We start from the raw sequence: 18,987 nt of genomic DNA, 5'->3' as shown, positions 1-18,987 counted from the left end.
CACAGACTTACCGGAACCAAGTTTTTCCATTATAGATACTCTTTTTAAAACAGTTGCACCAAAAGCTTTAATTGAATGATTAAAGTTTAATCTCTTACCAATTATGATTAAGTAGAGTTCCTACAACTGTAATCAGAGCACCTTTTTGCCATTATTGCCCAGCAGCTACAGCTTCAAGAGCCACAGTATAGAGAGAATTCTGTTGCACATTACACTTTAACCAAGAGCATCAAGCAGAACATCAAGCATAATGCATTTTTCATGTTTAACCCAGTGAACAAGCCTTTTTCCCAAAACTGAGAAGTTAGCCTTTAACAACAGCAACCCAAGGCAAAAGGATTACAAGAAACATATCAGCATTTGCAACAGGCTTTAAAGCAATCCAATTAGGTAGCCACCTGCTATGTTTTGTGAGAAAACCAGCAACCTAATAACTGGATCGTCATCAGAAACAAAATGCTAACAGTGAAATACTATATTTTCCTCCACCATCTGCATCCTATAAAATCCTGTCAATACCTCATTGTCTACCAAATAGCTTAAGAAATATCTGCCCTATTTTAGGCTTAGAACTACAACGAAAGGCATTCAGGTTTAAGTACCACCTTCCAAAAGAAAAGGATTCAACACCTGTTGGATGCAGAATTTCACCTTTACAATGAAGTGAAATTTCACAAAACATTTATGATGAAATAAAATAGATTCATTGATACAAGATGTTAGTCATGCTCACTTAAAACTTGAGGAACATATTATTACAAAATTTGTGTTTGTAGATTTGCTAAGTCGATTACAGGTAGTAGTTTAGAACACCACTAAGCAACTTTCAGGAAAGTGAACTTACATTACCCACAATTAAACCCTATGAATATTAATTATTTTGTTTTGAACGTTACCCACTACTACTTCCTTTTCACTTCCCTTCTCAACCATTCATCTTACTGACATCCACAAAGCAAAAACACTGCAAAGAGGCAAATGTTCAATTAATATAATGATTTAACTGTACTATGCTACAGCATTTTTTTTCCTTCTCCCAGCCTTCAAAGAACACTGTTTACAGGGTGAAAACCTACTTTCCCCTCAAGCACTCTATTTTAGGAGTGTTTTGTTCTTGTCCAAGTTATTTAAAACTATGTACTTGTTATCAATTCAGAACATTGATGCTCTTTCTAATACTGCTATAGTTACCATATAAAGCCCAAATGCAGCACTGCTTTGTTTCATCTGCTAAACCATGTGCCAGTGTTTGAACAATTTATCCTTAAACCAAGAGCTTCAGAGAAATAGCTGCTTAATAGTAAAAAAACAAGTAAAATAAGTTTAAAAAAACAAAAACTATTTAAATACAGTATATTATTCTAATTCAACACAGAAAAAAATCCTTTACTGTCTCATTTCTGAGAAAATATATCCCAGACAACAGAAAATACAGGGTTGATATCAATTTAAAATATGAAAGACAATCCTTGATTATCAGCATCACATCCAGTCCTTACTTTATTCCCCAGGTCTTAGTAAAAGAATAAAAGATTGTTCTCCCCTTCCCAGGAAATAGATTAGGTAGGCATGACATTTTCCCACTTCACCGTCGCATGCGGTAATAAGCTTTCCTTTTGTAGCATTTATGAATTCAAACAGTGCTGGGGTTAAGCCGGAGCAAAGCAATTTGGCATGCTTGCATCTGCTTTTATCAGGGAAAGGAAAAGCAATCCATGAGGTCTGGACTGACCTTAAAGCACAAGTATTTATTTGGAGATTCTAAGGGCTTACCAATTGTGTTTGGTAAGAGGGAACTTAAATTTGATCACACTCACGCCCAATGTCACCTTAATTCAGGCAATCACCTTCCAGTTCTTCTGCAGGGCCAATAATGTAATTGGTATTCTGGTACTATGAATATTCTCTTTAAAAAAGAGACATTAACTACACACTCCCATTCTAACATGCTTCTTTCTACAGGACATAGCAGGTTTCCAAAGTTAGGTGCTTCCAAATTCAGATAACTTACTTAAAATAATTAAATCTATGCTGGTCTATGCAATTATATTTTCAAAGTGTATCTAAGTGTACTCTTTGATGCCTCTGATATACAATGGTCCCAGAAAAATATTAAAGTCAATCATTTTACGAGTAAACAAATACTATAGAAAATTGTCTTAAAAATCTCTGACATATGAAAGAGCTGGTTTGGAAAAACGCATTCAGGGAATACACTTCTTCCTCTAGGAGCTCGACACTCCTGTTTTATTTCAAGGCAACATTGCTCCAGCTCTTTCATGAAATCTGAGCAACTTTCAGTGTTTCCAACTCTCATGTCCACAATAAATTAAAAGAAATGCATTAGAAACAATTAGTGGGGAAACATTTATTGCCTCTCAATGACAAAGATACTTGATCAAATTAAGATCCACTGCAATGCAAGCAGTAAAAAAATGTGAATACATAGTGTGCTGCTTTGCAAATGGAACTTTTCCATCTTTCCACCTAATAAATAGTACTGTTATTGCCAGATTGTGATGTGCCAGTAATTAAGGTTTTATTATTCTTTTTTTTTTCCTTTATTCACTCTTCCTCCATCTGGAAAATCTGAGACTATTTTAAAACTGACAGTACATAAAATTAATTCTCAATGACATGATAAGCAAGTCCCATATTTCATACATTCTAGGTACACCAGTATCCTATATTCAAATACAGACTGTGCAGATGTGGCTCTTAGGGACATGGTCTAGTGGTAGTGCTGTGCTAATGGTGGGACTCAATGATCTTAAAGGTCTTTCCAACCTAAACGATTCTAAATGTACATTCCACAATATAAAAATGACCAACAAGAAAGAACTCTTGTAATTCTTAACTCCTCTGCTGATTACTTGAACTGAGCATAGAATTCCAGAAGGAAAGACCGTTCATTCCTTTCTTGTCTAAGTTCCCTTCAGAGTTCCTGTTTTCTCTGTCTGGAGCCAGACTAATATCAGCTCAAGCACAAACATGCCCAGAGAATCAGGAATTCAAGCCTCATGTTCTCACAAAAAGATAAATTGATTCAGTTCACCAGGGCTGCTCAGGGCTCAAAAGCAAAGCAATCAGGCTCTCAACGAGCCACAGAGATCATCACGTGCAATTCCATTACAGCCAAGGACAAGGTTCTGCAGTCCTGACGCTTCACTGCCATTTTCTGCTCACCCAACCCCTGTGCTTAACATCCCACTAACACACAAAGGACAGACCTAAACTGCCTCTTCAATCCGAACAAAAGCTGCACGATTCTCTTAATTTGACATCAAACCCAGATCAGTAGCCAACGCTAAGGGGCAAATCATACATAGCAGCTTGAGTTGAACTCAGAGCTAAAGGGGTGAGACAGCAGCTTCAGGACGGAGCTGGCTCGTATTCACCAGTTCACAACAAAGGCGTGGTGAGTTTCTACCTACATGACTAGAGCATCTAAGAAACGTGCTCATACAAGGGCAGAATTAGTCACCACCTCCTCTCCAGAGAATTTTCCTCCTGCCAGGATCTCTCCAGGGAAAAGCAAGTCTGACAATTAATGTAGGCAACAGCACCCGACAGCAGCTGTGCAGATGTGCCACCTAAAGGACGCAGGTATTGTGAGGGATCGAACTGACATTTTCAGCCTGTTCTCAAATACAGAACAGGAGAAAGAACTGGATGTGTGCATGTGTGAGTACGAAATGGAAGCCAGATCTATCTAAATTAATTATAAGGAGGTTATTTGGTTCAAGGTCACCTATGGCAGACAACACCACAGTTACCACAATAACTTCAGGTAAAAAGATTAGACAGGTACAACAGCTGTTAACCTAGAGTGCTGCTGCCACGTACAGAGCTCCACTTTTTAGCTTCTCTTAAATGTTTTCCTTTGAAAATACTTTTATTTATTAGAAATATTTGCTTGCTCCAATCTCTTTTTTCTGATATGTTTTTTTTACCAATTAACAGCTCAACTGCATATATAAATTAAAAATTCATGTACCATGTCATAAAAGGCAAACATGATCAGGAAAAACAAGTAAACTCACACCACAGCACAGCATACATTTGCTTCTTCTGGGCTATACAAATCTGATGTTTGACTGGTCTTTAAACAATTGATCACAGTGATTTACAACTTATAATGACACAAAATCATATCAATTTAAATTTCACTGCATAATGTGACTATCTAGAATTTCTACATCTTTCTTTTATGTTGAAGGCTGCTTTAATTATCCCAGTTCAATTTTCTGAATGTGACAACAGAAAAAAGTGAAGTGAAAAATGAAAAGGTGAAGTTGCTGAAACAAATATAAGCTTATGGGATACCTGAATCTCAGCAAAATAGCTTATTGATGAAAACGGGTCTTTGTCAGGCTGCCTGAAATATCCAGTTTCTTTTTAGCAAAAAAAATCCTATTTCTACTTTAGCTATTAATCAAAGAACAATTATGTTATACGTTTATGAGCAAGTACAAAATGCTGAATTATCTCAAAAGACTTCAGTTATTGTGATATTATTCACACAGATAACTATTATGCTCTGCTACCTAAATTTTAGGTATTTATCCACTCAATACACAATGAAAATCCACAGTTATGCAGCCTTAACTATCTTAATTTCCTGCTTTCCATAGAAATCCTTGATGCACACTACTACATAAGCAAGCCTCATGCAAATTCAGAAGAACCATTAAAAAGTCACTTTCAATTTTCTTGTTTTTCCCACCTGGTATTATTAATCAAGGGAGCAGACGCAGGACCAGTGCATTTATTTTTAAATACACTGGCATTAATCTTTGCAAACATAACTACAACAGCACAACTTAACCACTGTGAACAAAGCAGAAGTCAGCACTTATTCTCTAAGATTTGGAGACGCTCAGCATATCAACTTTCTTTACATTTTCCCTCTGTCACTCACCCCTTTTGTCTGATAGCGAAGCCAGGTGGCTAAAGAAGTTGTCCTGTCAGCTTAATCTTCAATCTCTGCATGCAGATCTGTGAATGCAACACAAAGGGTGTAAGGCAATGCTTGTCACAGCAATGTAAGAAATACACTTACCTTCAGAGTATCCTCTTTCTGTAATTTGAAACTACAAAGGGATAATAAATACATGTTTGGCCTATACATTAATAATGATGTTTATTTTGTACAGCTACTACTGTGTGGAAAAAGTCTGTACAAACAGATGTTGCTTCCCTCTACTGCTTGAATGACCCCATTGTTTGGTCACTAACACTGAACTCATCCAGCAGTCCTGTACATGGACAGGGGAGCCAAGGCTGAAGCAATTTTGGCCAATGCCAATTTGCCACAGAAGTTAAAAGGCGCTGCCCTGCATGTCAGCAAGACAACTCAACAGAGATAAAAGATCAACTTGTACAACCCCAAGTTTAATCTGGAAGATGATTAACAAACAGGTAGAACTAACTACCAAAGGAAGTAGGCACTGAATCCCTCTCAGTCTCTTCAAATGAAGAGAATCTTTCCAGCAGATCCACTTCAGCTGAGCATGTTACCAGCCTCCATCCAGGGAAACGAGAGACATTTACATTCCCCAACAGGAGCTCAAAGGAAGAACTTCAGCGATCTCTTTTGATCTCTACAACTATTAGTCTCTACCTCGTAACTCTAGGTACAATTTTTATCTAAGTTTAGCACAAAAAGAAACATAAATTTCTGCAAAACCAAAATTGTTTGAGACTTTCCTTCAGTTTTCCTGGAAAAATTGATGGAGAATTACTTCTTGTCTGCACCTTGTCACTGCTCCCAAAAAAACTCCCATTTCTACCCTCTTCCCTCTTTTAATTTCAGAATTGCACCTAAATTATAATGATTCTTCAAATTATTTAGACTAGCAAGAGCTGGCTACATAAGGAGTAAGATACCCATTCCAACAAAAACAGTTCAAATCAAGGAATAAAGCTGCATGTCTTTTAGCTAGGAACTTCAGAGTTAGGAAATAGCAGCACAGATTTCAGGTGCTTTTGTCTTCACCACTGCTGAAAATACTTAGAGAGATTTTAAGTGTGCCTATATACATTATATATGCATGTTTTTATCAGCATGCATTTGGGTTATTCCCTTAGAAATCCCTCACTCTTGTCCACAGAAAATCTGATTCAGGTTTTAGAGTTCTTACTGGGAAAAGAAAAACAATATATACAAAATATATTTCAGCCTTTATATGTTACAGGTTTTGTGACAGAAGCAGCAGCTTTCTGCTGTTTAAAAAGTTCCTGTTCACTTACATTTTACTTCTGAGCTTGTTTTGGATATTCTTCATTTGTGACATTGCCAATGATTTATTCTGGTCAGAAATCATAGGATTTATTTCTGTTGAGCAAACCACTGAGCTTTCTGAATCAATTATCATCAACTTCTTTATTTTTCTTTTTTTTTCTTTCCTTTTTTTTTTTTTTTTTTTAAGGAGGCCAAGAACTACTGGTTTTCCCAACTAACTGCACTCTGGAAAGTTCATTACACACTCATTCTGGTTCTGTGTCATGCTCCCAATGATTATATAGTGTGTACATGCTGTCTATAATGATCAGGTGATCAGAATTCAGCTGAACATCTTTATCTAATTCAGCTGAACATCTTCTTCAAACCTAGAGCATTGTGTCCCATTTCATTTTCATAAGACTTATTTCAAACTTTTGCAAAGCAGGTCTTGGGTACAAACCTGATGTTTTTCTTTGCTTTTTTCTTTCCATGGCTCTCTAAGCCACCCCCAGAGTTCATCAGATAGAATGGCATCAGTCGTTGTTGAGCTTTACAACAGTCATATTGATTGGTATCTCCCAAAGGCACATTGTCATCATTTTACCACTGATGGGGTTATGGGCAGTCACACACTTTGACATTCGCCTTAGATGTGATAAATGCAATCCTCATTTTCTCAGATCTTGTGCAAATCACCACAAATCCATCGATCACAGAACGACCCTTTCTATTCCACTGAAGCTGCAAAATCCAAAGTCAGAAATATCTTCCTAATTCATACACACACCATACATTCCATAGTCCTATTTTTTATTAGATTGGGCTGATTCAGCTCATCATTTCCATGATGAAAATACCAACTGGTGTATTCCTTTTGAATAATGTTGTACAGCATCACTCTGAATAAAACATTATTAACAGTTTCTCCCCAACTATAATCTATCTAATTTTTGAATAACAGAAGGCATTCCTGACATGTGTCACATGTTAATCATTTTGTTTGTGGACTGCCACAATCATTATTATTGTAACAAACAGAAACCACTTGATAGTTGTTACTGGCTGAAGTTTTATTTGGAAATTTTACTCTAGTAAAAACATTTTTAAAACTAGACATAATAGGCTAGAAAAATTTCTTCCTATGCTTAACATAGGAAAAAACCACTAATCAGCATTTACTAAGCATTATGGTTTGTGCACCTTTTGCCAATATTCTCAAAATAAGTAAAAATTGGTCATTGCAACAATAAAGCAGCCAAGTCAGTCATATATGAACTTCAAAGAGCAACCAGCACAAACTCAGTGCCTGAACATTGCTCCTATCACAGAACTACAAAGAGTGTAGAGATTATGGCAAGATTTGGCCCAAGGTACAAAATTCTAGATGCACTATTTTGGGAAATGTAATAAAATCTTGATAAAGGTTTGAACACTTCAAATGCTAAGTAAGTGCTCGTGATGAAAAAAGATGCCTGTCACTGCCCTACCGAATTATAAAACTGTTCTTAGTTTTGGGTCTTAAATATACAATTAAAAGCTTTCCATCTCTCATTTCAGATAAGGAAATTGCAATTCTTCTTTGGAAATTAACTTTCCATCTAGTTCCTGGACATGTTTTTTTTAATTATTATTTTTGAACCACATCTCATTTAATTACTAAATGTGGCTTGCATTTGCATCTCTGGAAATAGTTTTTTAATTCTTTCTTCTTCTAGCATTTCATATGAATGGAGTGTGAGCAGGTTGCTGACTATGCTGATAGGCGGGGAGCAGGGAGAAGTCCTCTCTCCACATTTCATTCAGATAACAGAAACCTGCAAGCTGCTCAGTGTGACAGATGAGCTCTGTGAGCTAAAGCAACTTGTTCCGCCTGTCAGGCTGCAAGAGCCTACAGCAGCAAGATACAATTGTGATGACACCACCATCACCAAACTGGGTCAAACATACGGTCACTTTAAAACAGAATGTCACCCCTTCTTTCTACGTGAGGAATTTGATTCAGTGACACTAAAAGCTGTTAGATACCATTAGCTTTATATCCAAGTTAAAATGAAACTGTTTCTCTGACAGTATTTGAAGGATCCTCTTTGCCATTAAAGTTCGTAGGAATCACAAACTGTCAAATAATGTCACTATTGCCCAAAGCCAGCGGGTGCTTTATGAGCACAACACTCTCCGTGTTGCACCGGGGAAGAGGGGCCTTTGGAGTTACAGCACCATTATGGCCTTTGTGAATTAAATGCATTAAAATCATCACAGACTTTTAAAGAAAATTATACAGATATAAAATGTTTCCTTTAATTGCAGTAAGAAAAATAAAAGATGCCTGAACTCATGTCTGCACCTATTATTTTGATTTTTAGATCACCATCTCATATAAAAATTAACTTTTTATTTTTAGTGAAATAAATGAATTATTAAATGAATGATAGCAAAAATGTAAAGATAAATGAAAAGTAATATTTAATAAATTGTTCCAATTATTTCCCTCAGTCTTCGAAGATTTACTCACACCACACTGTGATGCTGGAATACCCCAGGCTATATTACAAGCATGTACTGTTCAAAGATTAAATAACTGTGGTATACAGGTCACACCACATGCTGGTTCTAGATAAGATTTGGAAAAGCAGATAATGAGATGAAGATAGTTCTGGTCATACTCTGATATTTGATGATCAAAATCTTGAATGCATTAAATGATGTGTGAACCCATCTTTTTTAACAGAATTACACTATGTATATGTTTCAGCACGGATACATTTAGTCCAAAAGCACTAGAAATGTAGAAGGAAACAGTAAAGGTCCGAGACATCCAAAAGTAATTTCCTTCTCAATATTTACCAATTTATGTTGACAGTCTGAGTCAAGCTCAAATCATGGACTCAGGCCAAGTAAAAAATTCCCAGCCTGTTAGACTCCACAGTTTAATTTAGGTACTTCAATACAGCATAATGAAGACATTTTATATATTTCAGGTTTTGATGTATCTATTTTTCTGGTTCATGTTACACACTTGCCTTTCTAGTTCAACACAAAAATTTTCAGGAAAAATATTTTCAAGAAAAACTTCTCATGGAGCCATACCATTAATATGATTCATATTTTTGTGCAGTTAAAAACTTATATAATTCTTAAAAATAATTGTTGTTTACTTGCTTTGATTTCTAAATGTCTTTGATCTCATTCATTAATATTCATTAGACTTCTGATGTTGAACTAATGAGAATCTTACACATTTATGAGAAGTTATTTAAACAATGCTATCAATTTTTTTTTCTGACTTATGTTTTTCATCAACACCAACAACACTTAATTATTTGCATTCTTCAGTTTTTTCTTCAAACTTCCTGAAGACACGGTACACATTCTCTAAAACAAAAGGGAACTCAACAAATGCATAACTAATTCAGCCAATTTTGAGCATGGAAGCCTAAGCAGATAACAAGAGAAACACATGATACATGTGGACAGAATGAATAATGCTCAAAGGAAGAATCCAGTCACGACTTTTCAGCCTCAGGAGTTTCCAGGCACAAAAGCAGCAGTGCTGTCGCCAGAAAACAAGAGCAGCCACTGATATTTGCCATCCCAGGTGCACACACAACTGCAGGAACAGCGAGGCACTTGTGTGCTTTGTATTTCAGAAAACATCAGCTGTGCTCAGATTGAGTTTCCATTGTTTACACTCCATTTTCACAGGAAGCTGAAAGGAAGAGTCCCAGAATGCTCCTAGAATCACCTGCATTGCACACACAGCATAAATGAGAAGCACCCAAGGGAACTGAAGCAATTCACCACAACATGGCAGCAAAGAGATTCAATACACTATATCAAAATTAATACATATATATATATTCAGATAAAGCTACACCAGTTTGAGACCATCCATTAAAGAATCCTATCTAGGAAGTAACTCTTACACTGCAAGAGAAATAGCCATTATAACCTTCCTAATGACAGTAAAATAAATGTGCAAATGCAGCAAAGTACATGATTATGCAGTGCCCACAATAGCAGTCACAGCATACACCAAATTTCCACAGACAGAAAGCCGCTGCTCTGGTCCCAGTATCAAATAATAACAAAAAAAGTTCAAAGACTGAGTATTCCTAATTCTAGGATTCCAAATTTATCTCACAGGATGCTTAGTATCTAATACCTCAGAATCTACTACCAACCCCAAACTTTTGTTCAAAAGAGTTTCTTTTGTATATCAAAGTTTAAAAGATCCACTGGAACAAATGTTTTATTACGTGTAAGTATATGAACATGAATGTGGTTCTATATCACAACACAGATCTGGAAGAAAACAATAAAGTTATTTTAGAATCTCCAAGTAGCATCCAAAGCATTTTTATAAGCCAAAATCCTGATTATGTGCAACACCAGCCCTTACATATCACTCCCAAAATTAAGTGTTATTAATCTTCCTCTACAAAACATTTCTACCATTTCTACCTCTGTTCTTCTCTATTCACCTGCACTCAGATCCTGATACTCAGTCTGTACCCTCAAGCTCTCCTCTCAGAGATGTGCCATCACAGCATCCATCACACTGGGACTTTATCCTACCTAAGAAAGTCTTCTAAACCCAGCCATGCATCAGAATTAACGTGACATGAAAAGTGTTAATATCGCAATATTGGAAGGCATTTTTTTTTCCCTGGCACCTGGGAAAGTGAAAAACAGGATTACATTTAACAGAAATTTTTCCAAGTAAGTCAAATATACACAATGCTTGGGGTTTGGGGGCTTTGTGTTAGTAAATGTATTCTAATACAAATGTCCAAAAAGTCCCAATTTGAATTTTTTAAAATTTTTCTTAAATTACACGCTCAAGGCCTAACAGCTACAGCTTCAGCTGCAGCACTGGGAAGGCTACATCTCACAATAGGTATAAAACACTGAAGTTAATTAATGGACTAGGATTCAAACAGCAAAGCTGAGGAAAAGCTGACACAGAAATCTTTCTCATTGGAAACACTTAGGTAAAGAGAAATGACAGTGCCTGCTACCAAAAATAATGACTCTGTGGAGGGAAGCTTACAAATTATACTAATTAGTAAGAAGCAGGCAAGAAAAATAAGAGCCTCAAAGCAGGAGCAGCATCTTGAAAAAACCCCCACAAGCAAAGGCAGCCAGTTGAGGCCCCACCATCTTCTGTGTCCTTCAAAGGAGGCACCCAGCAGTCAACATTTGCCCTATGAAATTAGAGCCATCCAGCCTGGGCAAACACCCAACTTACTAAAGCAAGTTTTTCAACTTTTTTTGCATAAACTGAAAAAAAACCAGAGTGTTGCTACTAATGGCCAAGCTTGGTTACATCCACACAGACTGAAGCAACTGCAGGTTAAACACACACTGAACCCATCTTTGGCAAGGTAGATGAGTGCTCTGCTTACAACAACATTGATTACTTACTTCTGAAAGCACCAGAACTGCCCACATGAGATAGAACTGCCCACATGAGATTTACATTCTTCTACACATAAAAAGAGTCAGAACAATTTTCTTAACCTCTCACATAACTGCAAAATTTGTCCATCCTTCCAGTAAAATGTGCATTAAAACACAGAATTTTGTTAAGTTTTAGTACTACATTCATTCAATCAGCATGTTCTGCCTCATTCAGATTTCACCTCCTTAAGTCAGAATAGAAAATGTCAGAATGTTCTTGACAGGAAAATCTGATTTGGTTAAACAGCTCAAGACTTTTCAAGTGAATGTAAACTTTGAAAAATATACTCACTTTTTAGTGAAAATCATTATTATTGTTTTGAAAATTTCTTCATTCCTACAAATATTAATTTTTTTTTTTTTTTTTTTTTTTTTTTTTTTTGTGTCAAACAACACCAAATATTTCAACCATTCTAGAGACAGAACTGGAATGCAAGGAGGTTTATATAACAGCCTTTTTTAGGATGAAAATTAGGCTTTTGCGATGCAGTTCTTTTGTATTTAATAGAAGCCCTTACTAATTGTCACTGTTTCTGTGACCGAAAACTGCAATTAGTTACACTTCACAACACACACACGAATCCTTTTGTGGTTATATTATTCAGCCTGAACATTAATAGCAGAACTCTTATAAATTCTACAGGAATTGCATCACCATGCCTATTTTATTAAACCATTTGTGGCAAGGGACAGTTAAACATTGTGTATCCTTTAAATATATCATTCTAGTTGAGAAAACAGTTAGTCTACCAGATGAATTAAAGAAGCCAAGAAACCAAAAACCAAGTAAGACTTCTATTTAATTTGTACAAACAGTACTTAATTTTTAAGATCACATAAAATATTAAAAAAATAAAATGCATTACTAATACTGTCTTATTTTCAAATAAACTTCATAGTTACAAACAAGTTTCACAAGAAAAATAAATCTGACAGCAGAATAAAACCAACAATGGAAAACAATTTTCATCAGTTCAAATAAAACTAACCAGGGCTACCAGCAGTAAAAACCCAACTTATTTTAAATTCCAAAATGAATCTTCTCTGCTGACCTTTATAGAGCTCAAGATGCATACGTAGACAGAATAAACAAAATAATTTGAAAGCAAATTCACTGAGTGTGCCTGACCTTTGAAACAGCACAGATAATTTTAATCAGATTTGCACAATGTTAGTCTGTCTCAGGTTCCTTGTAGTAACACAAAGATGACAAAACTACTTAAGGAAAGAAAAAGACAACATTTTACCAAAATAAAACCATCTTCAAATATTTTTTTAAATATCCCTAAGAGTCTCAGATTCAGAAACAATTCCTCTGAAATTCTACTCCCTCACTATCAGGCTAAGGCGCATAACTCAGCTCTAGACAGAAAAGTCCTTTCTGCCAATTATGCACATTTCTGTCTCAGTCAAGATGAAGACTTGACATCAAAAGGAAAAATAAGAAAGTAATTTACACAAATATTTTAAAAATCGGGTTTTGTGGGAGTGGCCTGTAGTTACCTCCTTGATCACCTAGCATGCAATGGCTGCTTAAAGCTTCTCAGTTACATTGATCATCTTAGATTTTTCAGACCTAATGACTAAAAATAATCAAGATCTGCAGCATAAATAACCTGACAAGCAGTGCTGACTAGTGAAAAACCTCAAGTTACAAAGAGCAGAAGTTCTCAGAAATATACACAAATGAGCCTTAGCTGAAGTACCTGGCAGCACCTTCCTTTGTGGAAGGACAGATGTTACACCAGGAGTTAAACCTTATACTTTATAGAAGCCCCAAAGCAGGTCACTGCAAGTGGTTCTATTACTTGTGCCTGGTGAAATTAAAATAATTAGCATGGGGAGCTGAAAGCCCTGTTTAGGTTCACAATGTTCAGCCTCCATCAAATTAGAGCTTCCATGCCAACAGCAACAAGAGGATTCTGCCCAAGCTGGAAAAGACAGCATGAGAGGAAAATCTAACTAAACAAAGACACTTTAAAAGCTGAAGTTTGGCTTTGGTACTTTTGAGGAAAAGCAACAGTGAGCAGGACAGAGATCTTCATTAATTATTTGCCCAGTTGGGGGATACAATATGACAATGTAGATTTGTCAAATAATGCACTTTATCTAACAGCACCAGTCCAAACTACTCCTGGCCTAGTTGCTTTTAAAGCTTCACTTCTTAGCATTTACAAAAAGATGTTCAGTTTAATAAATCACTTAGAACAGCTGGAAAGGAAACGTAAAATAAATACTATTAACTATATGAATTTATAAGTATTCATGGCTCACAAATGAATTTTCTATATTGGCTGTTTCCTTGTAGAACCTGTACTACCCTTGTAATTCTTATGAGCAGCAAGATGAGTCAAATGTGTTTCTAAATAATTTGGTTCCCTTACCCCCACTCAGATCATCATGAGCAAACCTGGTACTATTTGACACGGCCTCTGAGTCAATAAGCAAGAGAATAGCATTCTGAAAACCAGCTTTGCTGAGAGCTAACACATGTTGAGGTGGGATCATGAACAACACAGGTTTCCAGAACAGCATTCCTCCATTTGTGTGACACTGATTCATTCTCTGAAACTGCTGCAGGCCAGCTAACCCTTTCAGATTATGACAAGAACCACATTTCTCTTCTGCCACACTATTCTGGTCTTCCCTCTCCTTTACTCACAGAGAATTTTACAGCTTGTCTGCAACAGCTATCTGATATCCTCATCTTTTCCTATTAAGGAGTTTAATTTATTCAGCTTATCAGGAAGCTGAGAAGGGAGCTGATCACTGTGTACAGACACTTGCACAGTCTGTCAGTGTGAAGCATTCTGACCTTGCAAACAAAGTTACAGAGGCCCTGGCACCTGGAAATAAATCACACTGAGTGCAGTGGGTGGTTCCTTACAATATTGGCAAATATTATTAATAACTGCATCATTGAGTCTCAGTACACAACGGAAATTGTTACAATGTGTAATAATAACTATAAAACATTTAAGAAATAATGTAGAATGATTTTATCCTTGCTAATGCTGCCTTCGTATTCCTATTTTCAATATACAATGAATGCTCACACACGACCAAAAACTAACATCATACTAGAAAAATAAAGGAAAAACAGCTGCCAAATTGAATAGAACTTTTAGTTTTATATTTTCCTTTCAAATTTTTAAGCAATTTTCTACATCTTTAGACAAACAAACACCTTTTAAAAAACTTGTTTTCCTGAGAAAGTAATTTTCCTTTATTTGACTACTCCTATCAAAATACCTATACTAAAATGAACTGTTTTGTCTAACCTTCGAGTACCTCAAATTGTATCCTGAGTAAGATTCTTTGCACTGTTTAGCTTCAATATCCAACTACCTCTTTCCTGATTCAAATCATCTCATGGAACTTCAAACACTAATCTTGATTACGAAGTTGCAGACAAGTAGCTATTCCCACCCCACAGCTATTTACTATCCCCACTGAACAGTCATTGCTACAGTGGGACTGCCAAGAATACTCTCTGTATTCTCCCTTTTCCAATTCAGTCCTTAGTAGGACAACTCATGATAGCTACACTTATAAAAACTTCTTATGTTTATAACATAAATATTTCACTACAGTTTTTAATAGGCAAATAACCAGTCTTACACCAGTCTAAAATGATAGCTGAACACTTTAGTTGACAATAGTTTGCAGCAACACACAAACAGGCACAGAAGTTTGACAATCAACACTTCCCCAAACAATAACATCACTGCAGCTTCAATCCAAGCCCTATAAAGGCCTGCAGAGCAATGGAAGCTGAAGTCCTGGGTCCTAATATTGAATGTTTCAAAAACAAATATTGCCTGAAAATTTCTCTGCAATGAACCAAACTCTGCTCTTCTGAAATAGGATTCATCACAGCCATATAATTCTTAAATATTTAATAACACAACATGCACTAAAAAGAGACTGAAACCCTGAAATCATTAGATGTCACATCACAAGAAATAAAAAGGAGACATACATTTCTCTGCAAGTGCAATTTCAAAGTCCTTTCACAGAGGGATCTAAAGACTGTCAGCTAGGTCACTCTGCTACTGTATATTAAACAAGCAAGTAATGAAGCTATTGGTTTTGATTCATAAAAATACCAAAAAGACCATGGATAAAGAATACAAAGTTAATAATTTTTCCTTTTTTTCCTTCTTTTTGAGAGGGAAGCACCAGGAAGGTAGCAAAAGGCAGATAAAGCATCAAAACAGGCAAAGTAGTGACAACAGAAAACAACAAAATCAAGCACCTTTTTATTTTAGTGACCATCTAGAAAAACATCACTGCATTAATTCTATTTAAAAGCTATTTCAAAATCCAAAGTCCCTATGAAACACTTTACTTCCTACCAGTTTAAGGAATCGTTATTTTGTTTTCACTAAGAGAAGACTGATGTTCATTCCTAATGCCAGCTAAATGCAAATTTGAGCCTCATGTGTTACCTACTGCTTTCTAACAGGCCTTCGTTATCTCTTAGTTCTCAGTTAAGACTTGTGCACAAATCCAGCAAAACAGTTTAGAAGGTACTTAATTTTCAGTATTTGCATAATAACACTGAACAGGATCAATAATATGCATAATTAGTGCCAACCATCAGCACTACGCCAATTTAAAGCCTTATTCTTTAACATTTCAGAAATAACTTTGAAAGCAAATTAAATGACATATATAAAGTATTCCAACAAGTCAGTATGCAATGACTTCTGAACAACAAAATACCTGCCAAGGCCAATACCTACCAGACACATCCGGTTTTTAGTGACTTAAGACCTTGTTAAATCTCTGCAAACATTAATGTTAAAAAAATCTTTATATTCAGAAGAATTGATACAAATGTTTTTGGCTCCTCATTAAGACAGAGCATTATTATTTTGATAAAGTAACAGGCATCACTGCAGTGCCAATACAGGAATTCTGTACTTTGGAGAAGCTACAAATGTGAAGCAGAAAAATGCAGCTGTTGTTATGTGTTACAATGCAAATCCGATGAGCTACACTGGGAATATTCAGTATTGCAGTGCAAACTGATGAGAGGAGAAGCACACAGTCTGAATAAAATAAAAAAGTTTATTTAAATCTCACAATTAGGACATTTTCTTTAGTATTGTCCAAAAGATTAAAACCAGCTTTTTTTCCCAAGACCTCTTTACAATTTTTCAAATTTGCTACTAGAATAGCCATGCCATTTCCAAGAGGAGCAGGCCTTCAGAAGTGCTCTCTAAATTTGAAAAATTCTACCCTGTAACAACCTGCAGGTACCTGTGCAAACACCTGCTCCTTTCTGCAGGTACCCTCATTCCTCCCACCCTGACACATCCCCCTCAGGGAATACAGTCTCAGGAACCTCCACTCTGGGGCCTTTTACAGCTTGGGATTCGCCCTCACAGTCCAAGCACTGGTGGAGGAGAGCTCTTTCAACAATTTTCCAGTCTGTTCCATGTAGGAATTCAGTTAGCAGACCGTCTTGGAATTTAAGGGAAGGGAGGAGGAACTAATCTTAATGAAGGGCTTCTGCAGAAACCCTTTCACAGAAAGCACAAGTGAAATCTAATTGCACAGCCCCCAGTGGCACTGCAGGGACACTGAGGGTGCTGGGTTAGGCACAATCAGGGCCAGATCCAACCCTTTCCAACAGGAATCATATTCAACCAATGCAAGTTCCCTTTTTACCAGTAAAGCTTCTTAAATGCTGATTATGAAGCTGCTTTTCCCATACAACCCAATTTCATCCGTAGTTTGTGTGCACATTATTATGTGGAGAGGTTACTTCTTCACTACAAAAACTTACATGCAAAAGTGAAAGGCTTCAAATCTAACATTGACTGTTTACCATGGATACTCAGAATTATCCTGTAGCTTTAGAGACAATCATATTTCCCTCCCTGGTACCCAAAGGAACCCAGCAGGCATCTTATCAGCAAACAAAACAAACTAAAATTTGGTTAGACCTTAAAAAGAAATAAATAAATAAAAAACAAACAAGCAAACAAAAAACCAAAATTACATATGCATTTGAATACTGCACTTGGAAAACATGAGTTATAAACTGCAAGGATGCACAAGGAACACATTGCACCGAACATGTCTGAGAGTTTTATTTGATAAATTACTGGTGGAGTTGAGAAAGACAAGAAGAATGAATGTAATTTATTAAGACTTTCTTTAAAGCGTCCATCTCCCCCTAGAGCTTACGGAAATAACAAAGCAACAAAACTATGTAGCCCTGTAAGAATAACTTTAATCTAAGTGATAAAATATCTACAGGAAGGCAAAAAAGACACTTGAGATATTATTTTAATAAGGAGAATATATGGATGATACTGGATCAACTGGATCAACTTAGATTGATGCACAAAATAAAACATTGCCTACACAGCACCAAAATATTTGAAAGTAATCAATTTGCATTCTGTAATCATTCTCCTGTTAGGATCTGAGGTACAGAAGTCAACAACGCTTTTCTTGGAGACTTAACATATCAACATTTGGCCCTCTGTAGTAAGCATGGCCAATTTGTCTGAAGCTGTTTATTTACACACTAAAGAGGTTCTATACACAAATCAGCTGACAAAGTTGGAAAGTGACAATATTTTTAACCTTTGCAGAAATAGGCAAAATTATAATATAAATAAATGTAATTGACATAATTGAATCTGCAGATTCTGGAGAAGAAAGAATGACTGACATGTATAAAACTGAATAATTCAATTTTCTGCAAATTCACAAAAGGCTTCATGTGACAGATGACAAAACGAATGAGAGGATTATACATTGTAACTATAAAAAGGCAAATCCTATAAAATACATACACAGTTGTAATATGCAAGACAAGTGGATAATCCCATGTTCAGTGTTAAATTACATGAGTTGACCCATTGTTTCCAATAGCATCTCTATATCCTCCAATTTTCCCAACATGTAAAAGCATTAACTTGGTCACTAGCAAAGTCAATGGAAACTGCAAACACATGGTTCAAAGGCTGTCAAACTAAAATATATTACTGTAACTACAGGCTTTGTGTAACATATTCTTCTCATTGCACTCTAATATTGAGAAAAAAAGCCATAACAAAGAAAACAAAATTATAAACTGAATAAAAGCATCTGAAAAATGGATTAAATGTTTAATAAATAAGTGAATGAAAACAAGTATGCTCCACAGCTTTCACATATTGCTGCCTTATTTCTTCTAAGTTTTCTCAAAACTACAATACCAATTAAATTAGCATTATTATAATAGCACTTTTTGAAGCGATTGAATTAGAACTTGCATTACAAGTGTTATACTTGAA

General features: G+C 35.9%; 1 protein-coding gene across 3 annotated transcripts in view; it reads right to left on the bottom strand.

Moving 5' to 3' along the window:
* The window catches only part of FHIT (fragile histidine triad diadenosine triphosphatase), a 521,419-nt gene that overhangs the window by 499,841 nt on the left and 2,591 nt on the right, over nt 1–18,987 (bottom strand). For all 3 annotated transcript variants that reach the window (XR_005954783.1, XM_041463375.1, XM_041463385.1), the window contains exon 2: nt 4,922–4,998. The gene's annotated coding sequence lies outside the window, so the exon portion shown is untranslated. The remainder of the gene's footprint in view (nt 1–4,921; nt 4,999–18,987) is intronic.

The sequence above is a fragment of the Pyrgilauda ruficollis genome, unplaced genomic scaffold (genome assembly GCF_017590135.1).
Source record: "Pyrgilauda ruficollis isolate IOZ18807 unplaced genomic scaffold, ASM1759013v1 scaffold10, whole genome shotgun sequence".
NCBI lineage: Eukaryota > Metazoa > Chordata > Aves > Passeriformes > Passeridae > Pyrgilauda > Pyrgilauda ruficollis.
This window is presented reverse-complemented; position numbering and strand designations above follow the sequence as displayed.